This window comes from Mustela erminea, chromosome 8 (assembly GCF_009829155.1).
Source record: "Mustela erminea isolate mMusErm1 chromosome 8, mMusErm1.Pri, whole genome shotgun sequence".
NCBI classification, from domain to species: Eukaryota; Metazoa; Chordata; class Mammalia; order Carnivora; family Mustelidae; genus Mustela; species Mustela erminea.
Window position 1 is genome coordinate 44,389,621 of NC_045621.1, and position 8,579 is coordinate 44,398,199.

The window sequence follows — 8,579 nt, forward strand, 5'->3', positions numbered from 1 at the left end:
GGTGCCCTGAATCTCATCTATTCTTTATGCATATACAATGCATACACAAAAGCACACATGCATGCTCTTGGGATCATACAGTTTCTATTGCAATGTCACTTTGATGTCTTATTGTGAATAAACAGTTTGTTCCGTTTCCCCCTTTTTCCCAGGTCTTCTCTTCGCCACAGTTTGAATGGCTGCATACTGTTTCATTGAATGGAGACCTTATCGTGGTTCCATTGCAAATATTTTCTCAGCCCATCGTAATTTATCCTTTGGCTCTTTGACAGATTACCCCCCTACCCCCCGGGTCCTCCTATTCTTGACTTCTGATCTGGCTGCGTCGTGGTGAGAGAAGTTTCCCTGCCTAGTCCCCACCCTCTGAGCCTCACACGTACTCCAGTTCATAAAAGCTCCAAGTAGTTTTTTTCAACAATTTTTCACTTTCTAGGGTGTAACAAACAACACCTGACATGTCATTATCCCCTTTTTTTTTTATTGTGGCCAAATACACATAAAATGCACATTTTCATCATTTTTATGTGTCTAGTGCAGTGGCATTAACTACGTTTGTGCTGTAAATGCTCATCACAGTCCGTCTCCAGAATGTTTTCATGTCCCCATGAAACCCTGACTCCCCAGCCCACCCGCAGTCTCCGGCGCCCACCCATCCGCTCTCTGTCTCCGTGAGGGGGACGGCTCTAGGTTCCTCGTGCAACTGCAAATGTGCAGTCCTTATCCTTCCGTGGCTGGCCTGTTTCAGGGGACATGGTGTCTTCAGCTTCATGTCTTCCTGTGGGTCAGGATCTCATTTCCTAAGGCTCACAAATATTTCTTCGTGCCGATGGGCCGCATTTTGTTTAACTCTTCATCCATCCATGAACACCCAGGCTGCTCTCACCTTTGGCTCTTGAAATACAGCTGCTGTGAGTATGGGTGTGCAAAATCTGCTTGTGTCTATTCTTTTGGAGACACACATGGCATTGGAGTTGCTGAATCATATGGGGAGTCTGTTTGCAGAAACTCTGCTCTGTTTTCCACAGCAGCCGCACCTTTTTGTGGTCCCACCAGCAGGGCACCGGGTCCAATCTCCCCACATCCTCGCCCACACTGCTTATTGTCGTGTTTTGTATACTTTGGAAAGGAATCCCGGGCACCGTGTTGTAGGTAATATGCCTGTTCCGTCAAGCCCGTTGGTTGTCTTATCCGAAGTCAGATTCTTGGAGATGCTTTTTCCTGCTTGATTCTTCACTTCCTAAGAGATGTATTTTAAAGTCTCGCACCCACTGTGATAGTTAATGGAGTTCTCCTTGGGACGTGTTTTCATCCTTTGCCTTTAAATTTCTCTGAATTTTCATATTTTAATTGTGTCTCTTGTAAGCATTCTGTCGGGCATTCTGTTTTCACCTGCAGAGTGTGTTCCATTTGGATGTACCATATGGTCTTATTACGTGGGCTCTATTTTTCCCACTTCCCTTGTTTTCTCAGCTTCACTTTTTTTTTTTTCTTTGCCTTGTTTTGGAAAAGGAAAGGTTTTTATCCTATTTTTTTGTATACCATTTTCCTAGATATGTCTAGTTTGAAAGCATAACTTTCAAATTATGGTTGTTATTTTTAAAAAAGATTTTATTTATTTGAGAGAGTGAGAGAGCATGTGCATGCATGGGGGGAGGGGCAGACGGAGAGGGAGAAGCAGACTCCCTGCTCAGCGGGGAGCCTGATGCAGGACTCGACCTCAGCACCCCAGATCATGACCTGAGCTGAAGGCAGATGCTTACCTGAGCCACTCAGGTGCCCAACATACAGTTGTTATTTTAATGATTACCTTAGCTGCTTTGAACTCCTTACAGCTTACAAAGCCTATGATTAATCCCTATCTTTAGCTTTCTTCCAACAATACAAGCACAACCCCAGCTGATAGGCTGTAGTAGCTGGTCTTTTCATCTTACCTTGCTTTTTTCAGCTCACGATTTGCTTTGTTGTTGCTTAGGCAGCCACATTTTGTCCAAATTTATTCACATATTCACCGATATCTGCTCATCATTCTGTCCTGCATCTCAGACCTTCCATCTGGGGTCTGATTATTCCTTGTAAAATTGATCCCTTAGAATTGTCTCTAAAGAACCCATGAAGCAGCGAGCACAGTTGGGTGGGCATAGGTCCCAACGGCTCCAGAGGGCTGCTGGAGTCCATGGAGGCCGTGTTGCCCTCAGCCAGGCTGCCTGCCTTCAGGGGCGCCCTCCCCCACCGCCCCGTGCCCGGGCCACGACATCAGACGTCCCCATCCCCCAGGCTGTGGGCGACCTTCACCATCCCCCTCCCTCCCTAAGCCGTGGTGCTAAAGCTGGGCCTTAAACTCAACAGACTTCCTACAGGAAACGCACACACACGATCACACAGCCGCTAAGGTTGCTTTTATGGACATTTCCCCAAGAACTATTTCTCTCTGGAAAAATAAATGCGCAGGATGTAATGAAAACCACTCTGTGTGTATGTTGGCCTGGGCGCTTCTTAATTGCTTCACCAAATGGGCCACCAAATAAAGAAATGAAGGCCGGCTTTGTTCACGTCCAGGAACAATGATCCTTATTAATTGTAACCCAGGGCATTCTTCTGTTACTTTATGGATTCAGAAGCAGCCAGCACACACCCTGGGCCACGACTCCAGCGCGGCCACTGCTACGGGGAGATGTCCAGGGGTGGCCCTGGGTCCCCTGGATCAAGACTGCTGAAGGTTGAGGCAACCGTGTTTTTTGGCTATGACTTTTGAGAAAATAAATTCATCTTGTGTTCAAACAGCAGAAAAATTGATTTCTGAGAAAAAGTTATCAAAGCAATGCACTGGTGAGCAACATGGCAGAGAGGAGCTCTGTGGGCGTGTTGGCTTCTCTGGCCCTTTTCCTGTTCCCCTTGGTCCAGTTCTTTGGCGGGGGGTGGGGTGGGGAACCACCAGGCTCTGGTGGGAACCCCCATGGTGGGTCGAGGCCCACAGCAGGGCACTCACAGCTCTCCCGGGCATGGATATGGCATGTGAGCCAAGAGGTGGTCTCTCCCGCAGCTGCTGAGCTAGGTGTCCGATGGTGTGTGATGTTGCCACGTGCAGGAAAGTGTCACCGTGGAGGCTTCACATGGAGGAAAGCAAGCCCGAAGGTGGATGAGACTAAGGGCGAAACTTAGAGTTCCAGCAGTCAGCTATGCCCAAACACCAGCCCGTCCTGGACATCCCTGTTCTACAGATGTCTTCATGGGTGCGATGGTTCTATTTTATGTCGACTTGGCAAGGCTGTGGTCCCCAAGTTATGTGGTGCGTTGCCAGTCTAGAGTTGCAGGGAAGATATTTTGTAAATGGGATTAGCATCTACAATCAGTGGACTTTACATGAAGATTACCCTTAATAATCGGGTGGGCCTCATCTCATCAGTTGAAGGCCTCACTGGCAAAAATCGGTTTCTCTGAGAAAAAGCAGTTCTCCCTCAAGACTGCAGCATACAAACTCTGTCTGAGTCTCTAGGCTGCCAGCCTGCCCTGTGAATTTTGGACTCAAGACTACAACATCAGCTCCTGTCTGAGTTTGCAGCCTGCCAGCCTGGATTTCAGACTTGCCAGCCTTTGCTGTCATCTGAGCCAATTCCTCAAAATAAATCTCTTTGCATATGTGTATATGTGTATAGTATATAAATGTGTGTGTGTTATGTGTATGTCTTGATATATCACATACATACACATAGAAATGCACACACAAACACAGGCACGCGCGCGCACACACACACACACACACACATCCTGTTGGTTCCGTGTCCCTGAGGAACCCTAAATGATTATGTGATGGACACACATTGTCCATCACAATGTGTGTCCTCCCTTAGGTGAGGGATGGAATGCCCAGGTACTTCTTCCTCTCTTGCCTCCTTGCGTGGTGGTTCTAAAGCCTGAGGACATCAGCAGCATCTGCTTCGCAGGTGATGATGCTTTTTGTCTGCAGCTTTGAGTTGAGACTCTCCTTTGCAATGGCAAGTCCTGACAAATCATGCACCCACTGTGTGAGGGAGGGAAACCTCCTCCTCCACAGACTGCGGCCAAGGCTCTTAATTATCCAAGTGGTCAGGCTCTGCCAGTCAATACAGGCCTGGAGCAGGGGCCCCTGGGCCAGAGAAACCTGACCCTGGCCAACTGGCTGGCCAGGATTCTGTCACAAGAACGTGAACTGAGAGCCCTGTGGTGGAGGTGGCTGCCTGAGCTGATGGCCACGTGGGGTCAGGCTGGACTTTCTGACTCTGTGAGACCAAGGGTCTCACGCTCAGAGGGGCTGATGCTCAGAGAAGGCCAAGGGGCATGGGCAGAGGAGAGACTGGTGAGCTGTGAGAGGGAGAGCAGGAGGGTCTGGGTGCCAAAGAGAGAGAGAGCCATCGGGACAGGGCCAGACCAAGGCTCAGGGAGATGGTGAGAGGCAGAGATGGACGGACAGAGTGACGGGGGGTCAGAGGAAAGGCAGAGACTGAATCATCCAAAGTTAGTTGCAGCAATGTGTGTCCATCGCCCCCTGCAATCCTGGAGGTGACACTGACGGTCCTGACTGAGAGGTGGGCAGGCTCCCTGCACCCCTTGAGCTGCAGAACTGAGGGACTTCTCTAACCACTGAAGTGCAGTGGCTCCCACCTGGCTCTCTCCCTCTCTTGGACACTTGCCTGGGAAGCCACGTTGCAAGGAACCCCAGCTTGCAGGGAGGCCACATGTGGTGCCCTGACTGACCGCCCCAGCCTGTGGGCCAGCCCCCGAACTCAGCTGTCCTGAGGCAAAGACAAGCCTTTCCTGCTAGGCCCCGTCCATAATCCCTGGGAGAGGACACGTGATCACTGTCCTTGGAAGCTGCTGAGTTCTTGTTCACCAGTCATCGATGAGGAGAGACAGGGAGCAGTAGACACAGAGAGAAAGACACGGTGCCTCAGAGGCAGGTGGAGTCAGAGACAGAGAGACACATGAGCAGGGTGGAAGAGACAGTGCAAGAGTCAAGAGAAGCTTCTGGGTCCAGGGCGGTCTGTCTTTCTGTCCCTGAACCAAACTGAAGACTTTTTATTTAAAGATTTTTTAAAAAAAAAATTATTTTCAGAGAGAGGAAGCAAGAGAGAGAACAAGCAGGGGGAGCCTCAGAGGCAGAGGGAGAGGGAGAAGCAGACTCCCCCCTGAGCAGGGAGCCTGAAGCAGGGCTCGATCCCATGACCCAGAGATCATGACCTGAGCCGAAGGCAGACACTTCACCAACTGAGCCCCCCAGGTGCCCCTGAAGACTCTTTTCAACTGAAACCAGCTTCTGTGGGTCTGGCCTCACAGGAACAAATGTAACCCTCACATGCCTGATGCCTCTGGGAGGTGGGTGTTTCTTCATCTCTAGGCCCCCTCTTGGCTGGTGCGGGGGCAGGAGGTCACCCTGGGTCTCATCGGAGTCAGCATCCTTTCCTTCTCTTTTCCCTGCACACAGCAGACACTGTGCCCCTTTCCAAACCTGATACCATCATTGCGCCCTGACGACTTCCCTGCGACATGGGGATGGGTTCTGTCAGTCTCTCCTCTGTGGTCCGGAGCCTCTAACCCTGGGCTCCGACGCTTCCTGTCTTTTGTGGTGAGCTTCACACCCTTCTCTGACTCCATGCCCCCCAGTCCCGCTCACAGCCCTGGCTCAGCCAGTGGTCTGTGATTCTGGTTCCATGCCTGGGTAAATGCGTTTCTTGTGGCTGCCCCCAAAGTTACCGTGCACTTGGCTTAAACACAGAAATGTATTCTCGCACACTTTAGGGGACAGAGGTCTGGGACTGATCGAGGTGTGTGCCCTGCTAGATTCTGCACGTCCTCGCAGTCTCTTCCTGGTCCTGATAGTTCCTGGCTCCCCTAGCTGGGGCCTCATCCTCCAGTCTCTGCCTCACGTGGTTTCTCCTTGGGTGTCTCAGTCTCAAATCATGCCTTTCTCTTATCAGCACACCTGTCTTTGGATTTAGGGCCTGAGTCCAGGGTGCCTGAGATCATTACATTATAATTACATCTGCAATACCCCTTTCCCAGGGGCACTTGGGTGGCTCAGTCATTGGGTGTCTGCCTTCAGCTCGGGTCATGGTCCTGGGGTCCCGGGATCAAGCCCTCCTCCTGAACAGGGAGCCTGCTTCTCCCTCTCCCTCTCCTACTGCTTGTGTTCCCTCTCTTGCTGTGTCTCTCTCTGTCAAATATATAAAATCTTAAAAAAAAAAAAAAAAGACCCCTTGGGCGCTTGGGTGGCTCAGTGGGTTAAAGCCTCTGCCTTTGGTTCAGGTCATGATCCTAGGGTCCTGGGATCGAGCCCCACATCGGTCTCTCTGCTCAGCAGGGAGCCTGCTTCCTCCTCTCTCTCTCTGCTTACTTGTGATCTCTGTCAAATAAATAAATACAATCTTAAAAAAAAAAAAGACCACTTTCCCAACAAGATCATGCTCACAGGTTTCAGGTGTTAGGGGGTAGACTTGTCCTCCTGGGGAGCCACCATGCCCGCTGCTGCCTTGGGCCATGGGTTCTGTGGGCAGGGTCCGGGTGGGCTCACGCCTGCCCGAGGGTCCAGGCACAGCGCCTGGACAAGGCACCCTGTCAGTTCTGGCCAATAAATGGCTTTATCCATCTGTTCAATAACAAGTCCTGCGAGAGAGTCAAAGTACCCATCCGACCAGAGGCAGCTTTCGAGGAAAGCACGGGTCTGCTGGCAGAGATAGCGTCAGCCTTGCGGGACTGTAAGCCCAGGTGGGGAGAGATAGACGTGGCCATGTGCAGGCGGAGGCTGGCAGAGAGCCCAGGCGTCAGCTGCCCAGTGGGTGGGGCGGGGAGGCATCTGGGGAACCGGAGGGACGTGGCCCCCTGGGCTGCTGATGTGGGGACAGGAGGACCTGCTGTGGGCAGACCCTGGGTTCTGGATGTGTCTTGGGAGCTGTAGGAGGGAGGATGTTGGAGCGTGTGTACGAATGGCCCCACGTGTCCAGCTAAGGAACCTGTGGGACTTCTGAGGATTGCTTAGGAATTGTCAGCCCCGTGAGACAGAGGCTGATCTCAGTGAGTGGCTCAGCAGGAAAAATTAACTTGGTGGGGAGGGAGGGAGGCAGTGGGAGGCAGGCTGGTGGGGAGCAATCTGAGGGGTGGGAGGAGGGTTCCCAACCCACAATGGTTTTAAAACTAGGAGTCCTTTGTTCGGGAACCTGCTGAGTCTGGGGCAAAGCCGTAAAGTTGGTCTCCCGGGAGCAGGTGAGTCGTTCCCTAAGAGTCTGCCGCTTCTGCTGTGAGTCACTACCTACCCCTACAACTCAGGCATAAGGGCTGAGATTTCCACACCGGGGACTCTCCCCCTCCCCGTGGTGGGGGCACAGCAGATCCTTAACACGGGTGTTGAAAGGAGAGACTAGTGGGTGTCTGTGTGTTTCGGGCACAGCACCAGGCTCATGGAGGAGGGTTAGTGCCACGTCCAGTATAGACAGCGTTGGTCCCCGTTGGCAGGCATTTTGGAGGAGGGTGGGAGACTGTGCATATAAGTGGGGCCTCTGATCTTTCTCACGAAGAAACAGGGTTCTGAGGGCAACCTCAGGGCCAGGGCTCGGCACAGAGTGATGCTCTGCTCAAGCCATGTACCCCAGTGCAAAGGCACTGATGCCTACCGGGTAGCCGGGGAAGCCAGCACAGCAGAAGCCAATGGGACAGGGCTCCCAGGCCACACCCCAGACCAGCTGCGTCAGGACCTCCACAGTAGGGGTGGGGCAGGGCCAAGCTTGCTAGCTTGCTTGCTTCCTTCATTAATTTATTTTTCAATTGTTGTAAGATACACATAATAAACTTTACTCCTTTAACCTTTTTATTATTTATAACTTTAACCTTTTAAAAGTGTACAGTTAAGTACCTCCACACTGTTGTACATTGGTCAATCACCTGAACTTTATCATTTTCTCAGACTGAACCTCTGTGTCCTTTAAACAGCTCCCCGTTCTCCCCTTCCCCAGCCTGGGGCACCCACGCTATTTTCTGTCTCTATGAATTTGACTCCTCCAGGTGCTGCACATAAGTTGCATCATCCAGTATTTGTCCTTTTGTGACAGGCTTATTTCACTTAGCATGATGTCCTCAAGGTTCATCCATGTTGTAGGTGTCAGAATATTCTTACTTTTTTTTTTTTTAAGATTTTATTTATTTGAGAGAGAGAGAGAGCATGAGAGCACAAGCAGGCGGAGGGCAGAGTGAGAGGCACAAGCAGACTCCCCACTGAGCAGGGAGGCCAACGAGGGGCTCCATCCCAGGACCCTGAGATCAGGACCCCAGCTGAAGTCAGACACTTAAGGGACTGAGCCACCCGATGCCCGTTCCGTTTGAAGGCTGAGTATCATTCCACGATGGCCAGACCACACTGTTTACTGATGGCCAGACCACACTGTTTACTGACTGCACCGCTGACAGAGGCTTGGCTTGTTTTCATGCTGGGGTGTTTTGGAAGCTCCTGGGTGTTCCCAGTGGCAGCTGTGGTGGAGGGCCGGTGGGCTGGGCACGCCCCTGGCTCCCTGCCCTGTGGGACAGAGGGCGTCACCCCCAAGCCTCTGACGGGGGAG

The 8,579-nt window shown here is 51.6% G+C and overlaps 1 protein-coding gene across 2 annotated transcripts in view; it reads left to right on the forward strand.

Moving 5' to 3' along the window:
• TRAF3IP1 (TRAF3 interacting protein 1) overlaps nucleotides 1-3,634 on the forward strand; it is a 68,439-nt gene extending 64,805 nt beyond the window's left edge. For both annotated transcript variants that reach the window (XR_004288655.1, XR_004288656.1), the window contains one exon: nucleotides 3,041-3,634. The gene's annotated coding sequence lies outside the window, so the exon portion shown is untranslated. The remainder of the gene's footprint in view (nucleotides 1-3,040) is intronic.
• Nucleotides 3,635-8,579: the final 4,945 nt, after the last annotated feature.